The following is a 20,110-nucleotide window of genomic DNA, read 5'->3' as shown; positions in this document are numbered from 1 at the left end:
TCACCAGAAAACACGTAAAATGTCTCCTTAGAAATGTCTACCCAGGGGTGCCTGGGTGGCTTAATTGGTTAAGCATCTGCCTTCAGCTCAGGTCATGATCCCAGGGTCCTGGGATCAACCCCTACATCAGGTTCCTTGCTCAGGGAAGAACCTGCTTCTCCTTCTCCCTCTGCCGTTCCCCCTGCTTATGCTCTATCAAATAAATAAATAAAAAGTTAAAAGAAGTTTTTTAGAAATGTCTACCCAGATTATAAATAATATAGGCAAGCTTTTCTTAACCCAAATTTCTTCCATTGTCTTCCTTAATCTCTCTGCCCTTGAGAACAGTGTATCCTTCCCCCTCCGAAAAAATTTGTTTTTTAACTATGTGCATATCACACATAAGCTATTTCCACTAATGAAGATAAAATATAATACTTAAGAGCTTTTAAATTCAGATAGATCTATTTTGCTTTTCAAAGATGGGAACATGAATTCATCTCTCTGAGGCTCAGTCTCTTTATCCATGAAGAGAGCATAATAATAACTGACCTAATTGGTTGGGGAAAAAAATGAAGTAAAATATATAAAGTGCATTAGAAAGTACTCACATATAGTGAGCCCAACAAATGATGGCTAAAAGGTAAATATGCCAAACTAATGCACTATCTTAGAAGAGAGAAATTTTAGCCTAGAATTAAAAATCCTTTGTGTTATATAAATTATATATTTGTATTGGTTGCCTATTACTGCTGTGGAAAATTAGCAGAAATGTAATGGCTTAAAACAACACAAATTTATTATCTTTAAGTTCTGAAGGTCAGAGGTCTCACTGGACTACCACCAAGACATTAACAGGACTGCATTCTTCTGGAAGCTCTAGGGGAGAATCCTTTCCTTTTCTAGCTTCAACAGGCTGCCTGTGCTCCTTGACTTATGCCTTCTTTCTCCATTTCTAAACAAGCAGAATAGAATCTTCAAAAATTTCTCTAATTCTGATTCCTCTTCTGCTTCCTTGTTATAGTTTGAAGAATCCCTGTGATCATATTCAGCCCACTGGATAATCCACAGTAACCTCTATATTTTAAGGTGAACTGATTACCAACCTTAATTTCATCTGCACCCTAATTCTTCCTTCCCATATAATATAACATATCTATAGGTTCTGTGTATTAGAACACAAGCATCTCTGAGGAGCCATTATTCTGCCTACCACATATCTATTCTTAAATTTATTCTTTGCATTGCAAAAATAACAATTCCCACAATTCACCTTAAATCATTACATTATTCATGTTTCCTAGTGTCCCAGAAAACACACGTACCCTGGACTCCTATAGTAATTAAGTTCAAATTTGTAATTATTCATTATTCATAAATTTACCTTCATGGATGATTTGAAAATATAAAATCATGCTACAGAAGATTGCCAAAACAATTTAATCACATAAAGTATAATTTGAATCAATGTTTTAAAATGCTATGGATCAGAGATCATAGATTTAAAAGGAACCTTAAGTTTCTTGTACTCAAAAGGTATTGTATGGTTAAATTCTTCAACTTTGACAAGATTTTTCCTAAGCCATGCTTTTATGTACTAGTTCTCTGATTTCCTGCATAACACATACCTACAATGTATTTGGAACATAAAACTCAAAAGTCAAACAACACACTTGGAGATAATAACAGTGTGATGTATGGGGAGATGAGGGGTAAAGCTGAGAGAAGAAACATTCTCAAAGAGAATCTATAAATCTAGGATTCTTGGTGCTGAAAAACTTCACTCAAATTAGAGTTTTAAATGATTTGAATACTTTTGGCATTCTTGGAGAACTAAGTCATGGTTTTGTGTGTGTGTGTGTGTGTGTGTGTGTGTGTGTGTGTGTGTGTGTTTAATCACCTGGGAAGATAAACTTAATGAATGATGAATGGTTTTAGTCTTCTGCAATAAAAATTTAATGTAGAAGTCCAGGGTTGAATCATTTTCTGGGTGAGAGAGCAATATTCATAAAATCCCTATTTATGTTGCAAAGAATGGACACTTTGGTCTTACCCAAGTTACTTAGGAGTGGGCAATGGTGAGAATCTTCACAACAGAGAAGAGTAGGGTTGCTAAATGTATCATACCAGTTAAATTTGAATTTCACAGAAGTTACACATTTTTAGAAGTATGTTCAAAATATTTCATAGGATATACTTATACTAAAAAGTATTCTTTGCTTTCTAATTTCATGAGAAATTTGAATTTAACACTCAAGCTCTCAGGTATAGCTATCAGATATATCTGCTAATTTCTAATTCTCAGAGGTAATGACCTCACCATAGCTCTATTGAAAAACTGAGGGAAACAGATGTCTTTCCCAGACTATCATCAACAGGTACATCTTAAAAAGCCAATCAAATTCTTCCTAAAAAGGAGAGTGGTATACATGTATTGAGTCTAAAAGCCAAGGACCAGAGGGGAGGGGGGCGGGGGATTGGGATAGGCTGGTGATGGGTATTAAGGAGGGCATGTATTGCATGGAGCACTGGGTGTTATACGCAAACAATGAATCATGGAACACTACATCAAAAACTAAGGATGTACTGTATGGTGACTAACACAACATAATAAAAAACTTAAAAAAAATAAAAAAATAAAAATAAAACACACAGAAAAAATAAAAAAATAAAATAAAATAAAATAAAAGCCAAGGACCAGTGGAAGAGCCAAGATAAGTGCCAAAAAATGTTAGAATTTAGGTAACAAATAGATTAAAGAGCACTCTCCTGCTCTTCTGAGTATATGTGAATATGTGCATAGTTTAATATAGATTGCCTAAAAGAGTGATTTTTATAGTTAATTTTAAGGGTCATACACCCATTTTACAGACTGATAAAATGTCTGTGAACATAATTTTGTAATTTTGTATAATTTTCAAAGGATTCAGGGGGCTGTGAAAATCCATAAAATTTTAATTATAATCTTTTGTCATATATGTTGAAATATATTCTCAGAATATTAAATTTTGAAATAGACATGCTTATCAATTCTCCATTTATGTCTAATATTTTTAATGTCTTGTTTAATAAATATTTTCCTACAAAAAAGTATAAGATCCACCCATAATCTCCTCTAATGTTTAAAAATTTAATGTTTTACATTAGTTCTATAACTTACACAATTCCTTTTTGTACCTAGTGCAGTAATGTTTCTTTTTCACATGAAAATAAATTGTATTAACACCATTTATTGAATAATTTGCCTCTCTTCCTTTATTTCATATCAAATACATCAAATTTCCATGAGTTCCACGAGTTGTTTCTGAGTTCCTAGTCTATTTTATCAACTAATCTCCGTCTTCTTACCTTGTTTTATTGACCTATTATTGGACCATCACTCTTCCACAAAAATTTTTAAATCATTTTGTAAATTTACACAAAAGAAATTATTTTTGGACTATAACTGGTACTGCATTTAATGTAGAGTGTGATTTGAAGGAAAACTGTCACCTTTATAAAATATGTATTCTCATTAATAATCATAACACATTTCTCCAGTTCTCAAGTTTTATTTTATCCCTTTTTGCAATTTTCTTCTATTTTTTTCAATATTTATACTATATCCAGCAACTTTATGAAACTCTCTTAATCTTTCTAACTTCTTATCTATTTTTCTTGATTTTGCATCTGGTACCTTTGTCTTTCTTTCATTTCCTTAAACCATTTATTTTTGATGACTTAGTCTATTGTCCTGGTTCTCTAGTACAATATCAAATAGGAGATATATTGTAGGAATCACTACCTTGTTCCTGGCTTCAATAAAAATTATTAAGGTATAACTTTATTACTCATTCCTCACATTTCCATGGACTTCCAAGTTTACGATACCATGTGGCTATTGCCACTACTTTATCAAACTGGTAAGTTTAGGATAAGGAACTAAGCATGCTCTAATCACCCCCTTCTGGGGTACTTTTCCTCAAAACCACTTACCCTTTGGAATCCTGGGTTCTTTTTTTTTTTTTTTAAGATTTTATTTATTTATTTGAGAGAGAGAAAGGCAGCCAGCGAGAGACGGAACACAAGCAGGAGGAGTGGGAGAGGAAGAAGCAGGCTCCCAGCGGAGCAGGGAGCCTGATGCAGGGCTCGATCCCAGGACTCCAGGATCACACCCTGAGCTGAAGCAGATGTCTAACGACTGAGCCACCCAGATGCTCTGAGGAATCCTGGGTTCTGTGGTCATCTATGCAGTACTCACATTGAGACAGGCAGAGGAAGGCTTCCATTTGGGAAACAAGTTCAAAACAGGAGAAAAGAACTAGAAAGCCAATGTGGCTGCATATACAAATCAAGTTCTCTAAGAATCCTTGTCAATAATAAAGCTGTTATATTTTATTCTTACATTTCTTCTTCTTATACCAACTTATCATTTATTTTCAAAAGTAGAAGAAATAAAAGAGTTGTTTTCATGACCCAAAAGTAACATTGTACTATTTATTCACCACTAGTTACACTTTTAAATGATGTTAATGCATAATTTTATCAGATTAAGAATATTCCCTTCTATTCCTAATCTGTTAGATTTTCATCATGAACAAATGTTGAATTTTATCAAATTGTTTCCTACATCAATTGAAGGGTACACTTCTTTGTTCTATCTTACTCTGTATAGAAAATTACCTTGATCTGTTGAATTATTCTTGCATCCCTGGTATTAACACCTACATAAAAGGAGATAGCCAATAACAGGAACAGTTTGTTCAAGATAAGATTTATTCCTTTTCCAGCTTTTGAATAAAATTATTTGTAAAATTCTTCAGGCCTGGTACTCCTTTCAGATGGCTGGTTCCTACTACTACTTCAGTATACAGTGGGACCATTAATTATACATTTACATCTGGAAGACCTTACATTTCATGTGAATTTTTGGCTTTGTTGTTTCTTTTTAAACGTCCTACCTTGTATTTATGTTCTATTTAAAACAGACTTCATTTAAATTTTTATTCTTCATCTGTCTCGGCACAGTTGTAGCTATTTTGCTAGTCTTTCAAGGAAGATACTCTTACTTTGTTTGCTCATTTTTCATTCAATTGAGTGTTCTCTATTTTATTAAATCTTGAATCCTAATAATTCTTCACCAGAAGACTCCAAAAGGATGTTCTGTAGAATAAAATCTAAATATAAAATTTATAGTAGAATAATAAAATGACATGAATACCAAGAAGTTTCATGTTAGAAGGGATTAAGATTCAGTCAAGTGATGATCTAAACAATAGTCTCTTCCTCAATTAAGATAAATAATAAGTAGGAGATTAATAAGAGATAAGTAATAACTAGTAAAAGTAGAGGGTTAAAATTGACATTTCACATTCATATACTGAGTCAATAAAACAGGAAATAATCAACTTATTCTTTAGAATAACAGACATACAGAATTTGACCTGAAGCTAAACATTTCCTGGATCTCCATCAAAGAAATATTCAGTCTACCAATATGATTGAAGCATGCATCAGATTTCATTATTGTGTTCATGGATTGACATTCCTCTTTGAAAGACAAAGATTTGGAAATATAAACACCAAAGTTTAATAGTAATTGTTAATGGGCTTTAGAATTTCAAGTTAATTTTTACTTCATGTTATATATATATTCTTAAAGAAACATTATACATATATATATGTGTGTGTGTCTATGTCTATATATGTGTGAATATATATATGTAAAGAAACAGCATACACACACACACACACAATACATATATATAAACTGGTTTTTTTACTAATTGGATGAGCCACAATGAAACGGGATTATTTCATAATAAAAAGTAATAAGATATTTCTACTATGAATTGTAAACCCTTATTTATTTGTTGGTTTGGTTGTTTTTGGTCCTCTCCCCCGAGTTAATATTATATTCTTCTGGTCCAAATTACATTTGGATGCAATATTTTCAATTCATGTGGTTGGCGGAATAATGTCTCCATCAGTGATATCCACATCCTAATCCCTGAAACCTATGAATATGTTATCTTCCATTATAACCAGGACTTTCAAGATGTGATCTTGAGTTAGGGATTATTCTGGATTATCCAGGTGAACCCACAGTAATCACAGAGGTTCATCAGGACAGGACAATCAGAGAAGGAGATGTGACAACAGAAGTTCAGAGAAAAAGACAGAAAGAGATTTCAAGATACTACCTCCTTTGAAAATGGAGGAAGGGACTAAGAAGCAAGGAGTGCAGGCTGACTCTAGAAGCTGAAAAGGCAAAGACACAGCTTCTCCTGTAGAGCCTCCAAAAGGAATGTAACCTTGTTGACACCTTGATTTTGGGACTGCTGACCTCAGAATTGTAACATAATAAATTTGTGTTAAGCCACCAAGTTTCTGGCAATCTGTTAGAGCAGCAATGGGGCACCAACAGCAACCACAATACCAGACATATAAAGATTATCAAATTTCTTCACATTCTTTAAATCAAAGAAATTTTGACTATGAATCTGTCTCTCAGCTAAATGGGCATGAAATTCAACATCTGTCATTCTTGCTCCCCAGTATCCCACCTCACAGGATGGTTCATGGTACCCTATGAGAACACTGACAGACCAAATGCTGGTGAGAATGTGAAACAACAGGAACTCTCATATATGGCTGGTTGGAATATAACATGGTAGAGCCACTATCAAGGACAATTTGGAAGTTTCTTACAAAATTAGTCATATGTTTGGTATTTCCCCAAAGGAGTTGCAAACTTATGTCAACAGAAAAACATGCTCATGAATATTTATAGCAGTTTTACTTACAATTGTCAAAACTTGGAAGCATCCAAAATGTCCTTCATTAGGTGAATGGATAAATAAACTGAGGTACATATAGACAATGGAAAATTATTCAGCGCTTAAAGGAAATGAGCTATTAAGCCATGAAAAGACATGGAGGAAACTTAAATGCATATTATTAAGTGAAAGAAGCCCATCTGAAAAAGCTATAAACTGATGATTCCGAATATATAATATTCTGAAAAAGGAGATAGTAAAAAATCAGTGATTACCTGGGCTTTGGAGAGGAGGGGATGAATAGATAGACCACAGAGGATTTTTAGCATAGTGAAAATATTGTGTATATAAACACATAGATATTTTCAATATGGCAATTTCTCTAATACATAAAATTCTATTAGAGAATTTCCTGTACAACATGGCAGATTTTACACATGTATTTATGTTTACTCCCTTCTGAGCCCCTACCAAAATGATGATAACAAGATAATAAAGAGTTTTAAACCACAAGGAAAATAAACTGAGGAAACAGTAGGCAATATATGTCAACAAATGTTGGTATGTGGAAAGGAAGTGAATGAGTTGTAACATACTTAATTGAGTGCAGAAAACTAAAATGTAAGCATATGCAGTGGGGCTCACCAGTGAGATAAAGTCAGTTTATGCTGCAGAATTCTGGAGAACCTTAGGAAGCTTCTGCAAGTGTAGAATTTGGTGAGTAGTAGGCAAAAAGCCAGAAGTGTATATAGCACAATGCTTCCCCTCAGACAACCCCTCTCTCAATCCCAGACTCCTACCCTAGACAACCAGACAACTATTCCCTTTATAAAGGGATGGAGAGCTTCAGTCCTTAAAGATTTTGACTAGAGAGGCTAAAAACTTGGTGAAGGCAGAGGTGAGGAGAATAAAGTTAAATTCTATTACTAAAATAGAGAATAAAGTTAAATTCTATGTACTGAACAATGAGTTTCCAGCCCTCTCTCCCACCTAAACCTTCATCATGCTAGCTGCCAGACACTCTAGCAATAGAATGATTAACCTCTGGAGAAAACGATCAGAAAAGAGGCCAACGAGACATTTAGGGGCCCCACAACGAATCTCAGGATCTGTGTTAGATCTACTTTTTAAAAATAACACTTACTCCACACATGCGTACCGTAAAGTTTTCCATCAGTTTTTCAGTCCTCACTCCTACATTTGAATGGTTGCCAAGAATAAAAGAGATTTGGAAAAAAGCCTCCAACATGAAAAAGAGACGGCAGATAAAAGGAACATAGCAAAAACAGAGACAATATAAGATTTAAAAAAAATTTATTTGAGAGATAAAAGAAGTTATTTCATCCTCAAAATAAGAAAAAGGTGCCGTTTTTTTTAAAATGGGGTATAAAAAACAAAGAGCATATGGAAATGTTAGAACAGAATAGATGAAATACAAGTTTTGATAGAAACTTTGAAAGATTTAATCAAGTCTACTTTGCAAAAAGAGAACAAAAAAAAGAAAGAAAGAAAAAGAGAGTTGGAACATAAGAAGGAAAGGATAGGAAAATTAGAAGGTTGGAGCAAGAAGTCAAACATTTACTTAGCAAGAGATCTAGGTTAAAAAAAAAAAGGAGGAAGGGAATTTTATAAGAAATAATATTTCCCACAACTGAAGGGCACAATGGATTGAAAAAGTACCACGTTATGGCACATTATCATGAAATTCTAGAACATTTGGGTTAAAGTGTTTCCATAGAAAAAATTAAAAGATTATACACAAAGGATTGAGATACAACATAACACAGCAATTCTCAACATCGGCAGAGGGAAATGCCTTAAAATTCTGAGGAAAACATTTCAAACTATGATTTTATAACCAACCAAACTATCAAGCAAGTGGGAGAGGAATGAAAATACTGTTAAACATGCAAGCTTTACATCCTTCGCATGCTTTCTGCAACCTACTAGAAAAGAGCTCCTACGCTAAAATGATGTAGAGAACCTAGAGCAATGAAAACCTAAAATCCAGGAAAACACAGAGAGAGGAAAGGAATATTGCAATAATGGTAAAGAGAAGAACCAGAGCAAGAGACATGCATCAGGCCTGGGGAACAACTAGTGAAGTTTCAAACATGCAGATAAGGTGTCCAAGGAAGCTCAGGGTTACTGCACTGTACACCTTGGTTGGAATAGACATAGTCTGTGTAAGTGCACACCCTGGAATTGTGTAGCACAAGTCACCTTATGCCTGCAGTGAGCATGGGAGGGCTCCAAGTCAGATGTCTCCTGGTTAAAAAAAAAAAAAGAAATTGACAGATTATCTGATATATTTTACTGTGTGGGTAAAGGTCCTAAGAGGGGTTTCACAGTTCCATGGAAGAGTTTGAAAGAAATTAGAGAGAAAATGTAAAAAGGCAATTTTCAAAAAAATGTATAATACCAAAAAGGTAGTAGATTATGCCACCTGACATATCAGTTAACAGTATTTATATAATCCTTAACACAAAAACTGAATATTTATTGAATCAAATATTATGATGTACCATTGTTGGGGCAATATTAGAAGAAAAAGAACATACACATACATAAACCACTTAATATAGAAATATGGGGTGGATATCAGGAATAAAACAGCTGAAAGTGTTCAATGTAGTTCCTCCAGGAACAGAGCCTGTGGTGTGGTACAAAAGAAAACTCATCCTAAGCCTTATTTTATAAATCCATCTTACTTTTTTTAGTAAGTAGATATTACTACTTCAATTTTAAAAATACACTTGGAAAACGTGAGTGTCAGACATCAAATGCCAACTGTTTCTGCTTTGATTGCAGATTGTACGAGTATTATTTTAATCTGTTGATATTGCTTTCATGATACGATCTGTGACATGGTACAAATTAGATCTAGTAGAGATTCATGATGAGGAAGCTATTTTTCTCGAATCCTAAATGCATCTTTTATTTTGTCTTTGTCAATTTCTTTTAGAAAAAAATCAAAAATAAATAGGACTGATTACAGTCTATTAAGAACAGATGGATAATGTTCCCATTAGGCAGTGGATCAAATGGACATAATTTTTCCCTCCCTTTTTATGTCCATCATCTGCAATGGATACTAGAACAGACAAATATGCATATTCATAATATATAGATTGAAAAAAACAAACATTTCTAGACTACAGATTCAAAATCAAAAAGAAGGAATTTTATTTTCCTTCCAGGAACAATAGACAAATGACAAAGCAATCTTCACAGTTCTTAATGAGATCCCAAGGTAATCGTGATGGTCTCAAAAGTAAAATAGTTGAATAACTGAATTTAAACTAAATGCTTTTCCTAGACCCTTCTAGTTGTTTTTAACTAAGAGTGTGGCATACAGAATACTGGACAACAGAAGAATAATGCATTTTCGCATTCTGGGGAACATCACGATTTATTATCAGGAGTACAGCACTGATTAATGATATCACAATGAATACCAAAAGGCAGCAAGAAGAGATTTGTCGCTTATTATAAAGTGTAGTCACATTTGTTTTAGTTCCTTGCTGAGGGTCCAAAGAACCAAAGTCATTACTTTATGAATGAAATATTACATGCCAGATATTAATAATAGGGCATCTGAAGCTCCCCAGTTCCCCTGGATTATCATCTATGCATACAATTTTGGAAGGGAAGTGAGTGAATTGTTTAGGGCTTTGGAATACTTGAGAGTGATAGCATTGCCTAGAGCAAGACACTGGCCCCTTCAGGCCACAAGGTAATTGTGTAACTGGCAAAGTCCCTCAGCTCTAACCTGAATTCCTCTCGATCCCAGAATTATTTTGCTCCCTGCTGTCAATGAGCCAAGGGGTAATTTTGTTATGAATATATATTAATTTCCATTTTCCATGTGACTCATTTTTTGATGCATTAAATCATATACCTAAATTTCATCAATTAATTTTATCTACCAGGGTGCTTCACTGTCTATTTCAAGGACATAAACTTGAATCAGTCACAGGTAACTGCAGGTTACAGACGCTGCAAACAGCTAAACTTAAGGAGGATTGTTGCCTGCCGTCATCCAACAGCTGGCACTAATGTCAGTTTTCGTTTTAAGTGTCTGATATATGTAGCTCTGTTTGACAGGAACCTGAAATGAAATGCAATTTTGTGTGGTTAAAAGATGTAGCTGTGCTTCTAGCCCACATACCCTCAATTGGGTTTTTTATTAAGTTTTGAAAGTGTTCATTTGTTTCTAGTCTGTGTCCTGTTTGACTTTATAGATGGTTGATCTACTACATTTTGTTTCTTATTATTTGTAGATCTCTCTCTCTCTCTCGGTCATGTGCGTGTGCAGGCACATGCATACACACACACACACACACACGCACCTACACACATGATTTGCAATGCTAGCATTAACCAGATTTCTAGGAAACCTATTTCAAAATGTTTATTTTCTAGTCCCACTAAAGGTAAAATTTCAGAGCCGTTTATAAACTTAGTTAGTGAAACTTTGTTTTTGTAAATATGGTGCAAAGTCATATGGTTAAATCCCCACTTTTTGTTTTGTAATCTTAAACCAAATTCCTCCGAACATCAGCCACATATAATCACAAAAAAATAAGACTTCAGAGTTTTTAACCACTCATAATAAAATATAAATGTATAGCATATTTTTAGGAAATAATCAGCAAAGAAATGAAATGATCATCCATTGGCCAGAAATAGCAGAATTCTCTATAGGGCATCATGAAATTGAGTATTGGTTGTTACAAACACTGGGCTCAGGTAATTTCCATGATCTTAGTCCTATTAAATGCCGCACCAATAAAAAAGCTATTTTTTGATGATAAGGAAATCTTCCAGTCTGTGACAGTACTTGCGACAGAAATTGGCATTCACCCCTGAGAACTTAAGATCCTGCTGCCCCACCTAATCCTAGAGAACTGCTCATCCTAAATTGAATCTGCTAATGGCAGCTTTTATGCTCAGAGGTAATAGGGATACATGCTTTGGACCATCTTCACCCCAATCCATCTGAATTTGACAGGAAGATGTGACCCAGTGTTTGAATATGTCTCAATCTGCTTCTTCTTGCTACTTCCTTTATACACTGGAAGTACACTGTCCTTTCTGTTTCATGTAGATTATGGATGCAAAGTAGGAAACACATGTACATGCATACACACACACACACACACACACACACACACACACACAAGTATAGCACTCTGCTAATCTCAGATAATAGAGAGTAGAATGTGGAGATATGTAAACAAGGCCAGGCATCTGCCAGAACAAACTTCCAATTCTACAGAGCCCATTCCCTTGGTTGTGGATTTATTAAGAGGTAGGTAGAACGGTAAATGGGCACTTTACCCACTCCCTCTTATTTGTCACTAATTAGATGATAAAAGAGAGGCTCCATTACTGTATGGTGACTAATATAACAAAATAAAAACTATTTTAAAAAAAGAGAGAGAGAGAGGCTCCATAAGTGAGTCATGGTTACCAAGTAGAATGGATGACAGTCCATATGGTGTAATGTGAAGGGCACCATAAATTTGTGAGGGAATTAGTACCTGCTGAAAGATAACTCACAGAATATTAGCGCAAGAGGGAGCCTTAAATTTAACGTGGTCAAACCCACCATCTGATAGTTTAATTCCTTCTAGAATTCCCTGTCAGTAGTTGTTTACCATCTTCTTAAAAATCTCCCATAAAGTTGTGGGGGCTGAAATTGAAATACAGAGGGTTTAGGATTAATGAGAAATACAGAAGTTGAGACAAATTCAAGAATGGGGTAAGAGGAAAAGAGAGAAGAGATAACTTAAGGTAGAAAAACAAGGGAGTTCACAACTTTCTGAAGAAGACCTTATTCTCTGAAGATTCTAGTTGTTAGTTCAATTTGAAACAAATTTGATCTCTTTGTTACTTCATTCTATACACACTTACCGAATACCTAGTATTTGCTAGGATTTGGGGATACAGAAACAATCAATACATGGTTTCTCTCCCTTTTAAGGAGCTTAGACTCTGGCTGAAACAAATGCTGCCTTAAAAAAAAAAAGTCATCTTGCAACATGAGTGTTAAGTGCTAAAACAAAGTATTCCTGGAATATTAAGGGAGTTCCCTACTGGGATGATTTTACAGAGGAGATGAATATTTGAGTTGGAATATTTGAGTAGGACTTTGCTAGTGGACAAAGCGGATGGATCAGATAGGTGGGAAGCTGATGCAATCCCAAATGATATGATCAAAAGTATAAAGTCTATGACATGATTACTGAGTAGTCAGAAGTGAAATGTGGCTGAATAAGAAAAAGATAGGGAAGGATGCTGGGAAGGTAGTGGAAGCCCCATGCAGAAGAATACAGTGCACTAAGGAAATTCAACTTGACCAAGCAAAAATTCTGCTTCCTACTCAGAATTGGGGATTCTGAGTTAAAATAAGCAGCAAAAGACAGTTACTTGGACCAAAGCACTTACAGTAGACAAGGTCTTGGACTATCAGGAACAGTAATTGGTCAAATAACTGAAAAATTATGAAATTAAAGAAAAAGTATGTAAACAAAGAAAAACTATGCAACATCTTAAATATTTCATTTTACGTGAAAAATAAACCACACTCATTATATAATATTTTGGTGAGGACAAGGCTTTTTTCTTAACTAATATACAGATCTGCTGATTTTAATTCCCCTTTTTCCTTCTTTCATTAATCATATATATAAATCATTATATGCAATTTCTACTTAACATCTTTTAAGCAAGAATTTTAAAATTCTATCAAAAACAAATTCCTACATTTTAATAACTTATCCTCCAATTGTTTGTATCAGGCTTGCTCACACCTAGTTTGACAGCAAACACAGTATTTTTAGCAATTCACCTTTATCAAGCCTTTCCAGAGCATTCTAATTAGTTATCATGGAAACAACTCTCTTTTCACACTCACACTACATTAACTCACAGATTATTAAGTAAATTACATAATTATAATAATAATTGACACAATCAGTTTGGGAATACACTGTTGTAAGCATATAAGCCAACCAATAGTATAACTGTAAAAACATACCAAACCATGGAGCAGGCTAGTAGCCTGTTAGCCCTTTGTGTTCAGCGGGACCTGGGCAGAGAGTAGTATGTTCTGTGAACAGAACAGAAAGTATTAGCTATTCTTCTGAGTTGGCTAAGTGTACAGGGAAGAATGGACAATCAGCCTTGAACGCCATTTTCTTATCTGTTCCGTGTGTGTATTTAGACATTTCAAAACCTGGACCAGGCTTTTAATCATGTATTCACATTATGTCCCTATCAGGAGAAGTAGTAATTTCAAAGATTTTATGCTCTAGGGATTTTCAGACATCCTAGAAATGCCTCATTAGATCCCTAAATACAAGAAAAGATATTTAGGTTCAGGTCAGAGGACATGTTGTCCAAAAGAGTTCCTTATCAAGGGAAATAGACTCTCAGTTAAAAATAAAAAGGCATTTATGTAGGATGCACGGCAGGCAATCAGACCTCTAGTGAAGCAGAGACACCCACAACTGTCACTCCTGCAGTACAGAAAGGCTTCACCTCACTCTTGCACCAAATTGTCTCTGAAGTCAAATTTACACTCCAGAGTCCCGTAGGCTGATAAAGCAAGTATAACTACTGGAACTGTAGACTTTATAAAGGCCACAAATTTCATATGTCTTCCAAGTCCAACCCCAACAAGAAAGACAAAGCCTTCACAAACTTAGAATGGATACCAGTGGAAGCTTTTTATGGTAGATGTGACCTCATAATCCTCACATATATTTTCATTAATGGAGGGTACAGAAGCCAAACCATGAAGTTTTGTGACTTGTACATTGGCAAACATCAACTTCAAAATAGTATGAAAAAAGAAGAACCCATATTTCATATTCTTTAGGACCCACGATGCCACTTTTCAAACTTCTGAGTTATTACGGGAAGTGTCTCAATATATTGTTATGAAATAGACTAGGCTTTTTAAACCATTCCATGGGAAGACATAGTTCATTTAAGACTAATCTTGACAATTTCCTTAAGAATAGTATAAGAGAAAGCAAATTATATACACATATATACTGTAACATATATATTAACACAAAACATGTATTCTTTACTCGCCCTCATGTAACCTAAGAATGCAGGAAAACGTTAAGAAGCTAGTTTACTGTATATAAAATAACCATATCAAAAACAGCATTTTAAATCATTTGAAGTCATCAGATAAATGAATAATGATTCTTCACAAAGAAGTGTAGCTGAATTATAAGGAAAAAAATTCAACTTTTCTTGCTGTTCACAGTACTCATGTTAATGATGATGTAAACTATACAATATTTTGGAGAAACCCAAAAGTGACAGTGTACACACATTTTTAAACTGAGGTGTGTAAGCCACTGGACACACTTACAACAAATGTCTAGTATTTAGCACACATAAAGTGAGTGTTCCTATTCTCTATGAATATGATGCCATGATGTAATATTACATATTTAACATAGCATAACACCTGAGACCAATAACAATCAATTGAAGAGGAAAAAATCGGGGCACTGTGTATTTGAGTAAACATTCATTTGAAGGACTCTGTGCTTGTGTTATCATCAGTTAACAGAGCAAATATGTATCTAACATATTGTCTTTTCAGCATAAATGATTATTTTGTTGAAAACCTTTAAACAGAAATGGATACGATTTTGATATAGTAAGTCAATAAGTCATAAAGTAATTATAAACTCACTAACATGAATGTGTCCATATTCTAGAATTGGGTAAGTGGCAATACATTATGGAAAATAATTAAATCTCACATGCTGAACAAAAAAGTATCACGGATTTGGGTTAAAAAAACTCTGGCCATGACTTTAGGAATACTAATAGAACATCTACTTATCTCTCATGAGTAGGAATATTTTAATTTTTAAAAAGTAACCATATTTAAACTAGTGAAAGCTTTCAGATATGAGCTAAAGCTAGGTTTAATGCCCTACTGCACAGGCTAGCGTTAAGGTCCTTTTGAGTAGAGCCTTTTCTTTTTTTCATTCAGGCCATCCCTAAACCTGGCTCAGTCATGGCACACTTTAAATATTCAACAGCACGGACCAATATTCTGCGGATGCCTCATCTGGAAGTTAATAAATATTAGCTTTCCCATCAAAGGAAAGAAATATTTCAAAGAAAGCAAAAGTGAGTTAATGTTTCTATTCATCATACATGTTTGGAAATCATTAGCTACTAAGAGTATTTTTTCCCAGTCATACAAATTTTAGCTGGCAAAAAGGAAGGAGTCCTATGGGAATTATTTTAGTAAAGTGAGCAAATTAGTTTAGAGGTAGCATGAAATCCCTGTTGAGATGGGGTAGTAGCCAAATTGGGCGAGATAAGGTAAGTAGGGTAAGTAGGAGAAACGAAGATTGCTGCCTTTATCTGCCTGGCTGTGATGTTAAGACCTTATCTCGGTTTTCAAGCAGCGTAGAGTCATAATAAACCAGTATTGTAAAAGATGACCCTCACAGTAATATACTAGGTCTCCAGGCAGATGTAAGGTGAAAATAAAGTAGACATGGGAATTGGGAGTTGCAGGCAGAGTCTATTGATAAGAAAAACGAGCTTCTTAGGATGTTGTAGCAAAGGTAGAAAAGAATTTTAATGACAAGACAGCATGTTAGAGAAAGCCAAATGCTCAGAGAGTAAAAACAGAAAAGGTTGTTGAATTTGGCAATTAGGATCCTGTAGGTGAATTTAAAGAAAGGGTTTCATAGACTCAAGATAGCAAAGCTAAATAAACAGTGGCTTAGAGTACGTAATTATGAAGAGACCACGATCATTAGTTCTGAATCTCAGATTTTGGCAATGGTGAAAAAAAGTAAGACCTTTGTACCTTTGCAGGTTTCAGAGAAGAAAAGTTTGATGATGAAAAGATTGAAGATGGTATAGATCAAGAAAAGAATGAGTAAGTAGGGTCATCGAGGAGCAAATGGATTGCAGCTAGCCTTTTAAAAAGAGGACAGGACACAACTTCCAAACAAAAGGACACGAGGAAGAAAGGTGAATTATCAAGAGACAGTACTCAGGAGACTTAAAGAGGGAAGATGGTCAAAGGCGTGACTAAAGTGATGGTCTCTATCCTTTTGTGAACCCAGGTAAGGTTATTTGATGATATTGGGGCTGGTGGGATGAGACTAAAGGATTGAAGCAATCAAATTTAAAAAAATTCTTACTAGGAAATTGATAGATGAATAAAAATGCTATTCACAGTGAGTTATAAAGTAAATTAGAGGCCACAGCGAGTCAAATCCACACTTTCTAATGATTCTCTATTGATATCCTATAGCCCCAGGAACATAAAAAAGGATAAACTGACCAGGACTGGATCCAGACACAGCAAATGTGGCTAGAGGTTGAAGGCACAGGCAATCCAGGGCATTAGGACTGTATAAAGGTGACTGACAAAAATTCTAAACAAGCAAGGACTCCAGTGCAGTCAGAGGGAATAATGACTGAGGGAAATGAGGAACTGGGCCATTAGAGGTCTCTGTAAGGGCAGAACCCGGGCAATGAGCATGGGAGAGGATCTGAAATAGGGAATGCTGCAATATTACAATGCCAAAAGTACGGCCACCTGTTCTTCCTAATAATCTCCCTGGAGTCTCATAAACTTTTAAAAAATGGATAAAATAATACAGGAACTTGTGCTGAAAGATAAACAATTGCTTACTAACATTTGAAGTCTCACTGTTTAGCTCTTAGAGCATTTGTAAGGAAGACCTAACCTCATTAAAAAGAGAGACATGGCTGCTACTACCTTTCGAACAGCAGCGAGTGATTAACAGGCATCATCAAAATTAACTATATGTTGAAGGGAAGATTAATAAGCTCACTTCTCTCCTTGTCTAATCTGCTCTCTGGGCATAAATCAGGAAGCTTTGATACAGCATTAATTTTCTTAGAAGTCTAGAATGCTATTTTAGTAAGGTAAGTTTATACTAATTCAATAAACATGTATTGAATGCCTCCTATGTCCTTGGCACACTGTACTAAGAAATCCAAACATCGTAGTCCACAAAACTCTTTCCATACATGTACGTCCTGGAAGATGCTTTAAGGACTGGTAGAGGAGGGAGGGGATCAGCAAAGGAGCAGCTGTGACAAAGGGGTAAGTTAAGGATTAGCAGTAAGGGATATAGTAGGTATGAGAAAGGAAAAGGAGCTAGAAGTCAATAACACCTCAAAAACAGAAATTCAGTTGGAAAGACAGAGGAAAAGGAAACAAAACAGCCAAGCCACAGCTACACTATGAATTAAGAGGAGAATCATAAACTGAGCACAAAAGAATACTGTCAGCTTCGTGATAATGAGGTTGCAGGTAAACATGGTAATAAGCTAACTACACTGGTTTAAGAGGACATGATTGTTAGTATCCAATCTGAAGAAAGTAATTGTTTGTGCTTCAAGAATAATTTATATTATGGTTACTGAGTATATAATCCATATTCATGTTGCTAGAGAGCTTGTGGATAAAAGACAAAGAAAATTACATTGCATTGCATATATACGAGCATGCGTGTGTGTGTGTGTGTGTGTGTGTGTGTGTGTGAATGACAAACAGGTAAGTAAAGAGTTAATTAATGGAATATGCATATCTCCATGAGTCATTTCTGCATTAGTCAGGATGTTTCGCTTGCAATGAAAGGAAAGCCAAATCAATTCATTAAAGCAAAGGAAAAATGGGGATAGGGGCATTAATTTGCTATTTTCTATGACTGAAAATTTCAGGAAAAAAATGTTAGCTTCAGGCATGGTTAGACCCAGAAGCTCAGACAATATGATCAGTATTTCATCATTTTCCAACACTTAGCACAGCTTCATTTTGCAATAGCTGTATTATAAGCGTGACCTCTCTATATTGTGAATACTGACATTTCCAGCCTTGCACCATCCTAACAGAAAGTAATCCTACAAAGAATATAAATAAGTAAAAAGAGCCTCTTCTACAAGTTCATGCCAAAGTTCTTCTTGGAATTGAATCTCGTGTACCTATTACTTCATGTATCAATCTCTGAACTGCAGCTAGAGATTTAAAAAAAAAAAAAAAAAAAAACAATCCATGAGTTACTCCTAACTCTCTAGATTAGATTAGAATTAGCTCAACCAAACTATATGGACTAAAAGAGGGCAAGGTGGTTCCCAAAAGAAAAACTGAGTCACTATTTTCAAAGTCATATGCTAAATTAGTGTTTCTTAAGCTAGACTGCTGGAGAAAGAAGTATATCAAAATGTAGGTAATGGAAAGAAGATTTTTATGATTATAAATAAGAGACAGGGAAAGAAGGAGGAGTATGGAGTTAATGACAACTGAGAACCACAACTCTAAATATATTATTGTCTATGATAAGGATATAACCTATGTTATTTCTAAACCCAAATGTCTAGAAAGCATTTATATGCTGCTTTTTGATCTGACTTTACCAAAAATAACAGGAACTTCACCATGTGTTATTAAACTATTTCCTCCTAAAAATTCCTCACAGAAAAATCAGAAACTGTCCCTATAAACATTCCCTACTCTGTCTAGCTTTTATTAGAGCTTCACATGATAAACGTGCCCTATACAAATAAAATATTTTTATAAAATAAGTAGCACTACATGATGCGATTTGTGCATGTGTGTATGTAAGTATTATTACTTACATTACCTACTTTGACACCTCCCAAATTTCAAATACCTGTTCCCAGACTTTGGATACTATTTTGGATAACATGAAGTAAGTCTAAATTTCTCTCAAAAGTAATATTCCAAGTCTACTTACCATACAATGAACTCTGGGCTTAAAGCCATACTAAACAATAGATTTTAATGAAACTTTACTGTGTTGTTTTACACAAAGACTCAGTAGCACATTAGAATCACATTGTTTATGCATTAAGTTACCTAAGATTTAATTATATAATGTCATATGTTGTTTAGAAAATGTATTAAATCATGCCTTTTATGACTTTGGCCTATTTATGAAGACAAATCACTACAATTCAGCTTGAGAGCATTAAAAACTAACAGTCTCTGCCACAACATAGCATATAAAGTGAAAATATATTGCAATGCACTGAAGAAAAGGTATGAAATATGGAAGAAAGGTTGTATAAATGTCAGCCTACAACATATTTTAAAATATGGAACATGCAATTACCTTTAAGAGCTGACTTTTCCTATATTCCATTTTATAACACTAAATAATTGTTTAAAAATCATCATTTAAATTATGGTCATGAAAAAGATGCATAGTAAACTTTAAGACCTTGTTAGAGAGTGTGAAATATAGGAATTTTAACATTGTTCTTTTGTGTTCTCTAGTTCAGCCATTATTTTGGTATTTGGACATTGGACC

This window comes from Ursus arctos, unplaced genomic scaffold (genome assembly GCF_023065955.2).
Source record: "Ursus arctos isolate Adak ecotype North America unplaced genomic scaffold, UrsArc2.0 scaffold_5, whole genome shotgun sequence".
Taxonomy (NCBI): domain Eukaryota; kingdom Metazoa; phylum Chordata; class Mammalia; order Carnivora; family Ursidae; genus Ursus; species Ursus arctos.
This window is presented reverse-complemented; position numbering follows the sequence as displayed.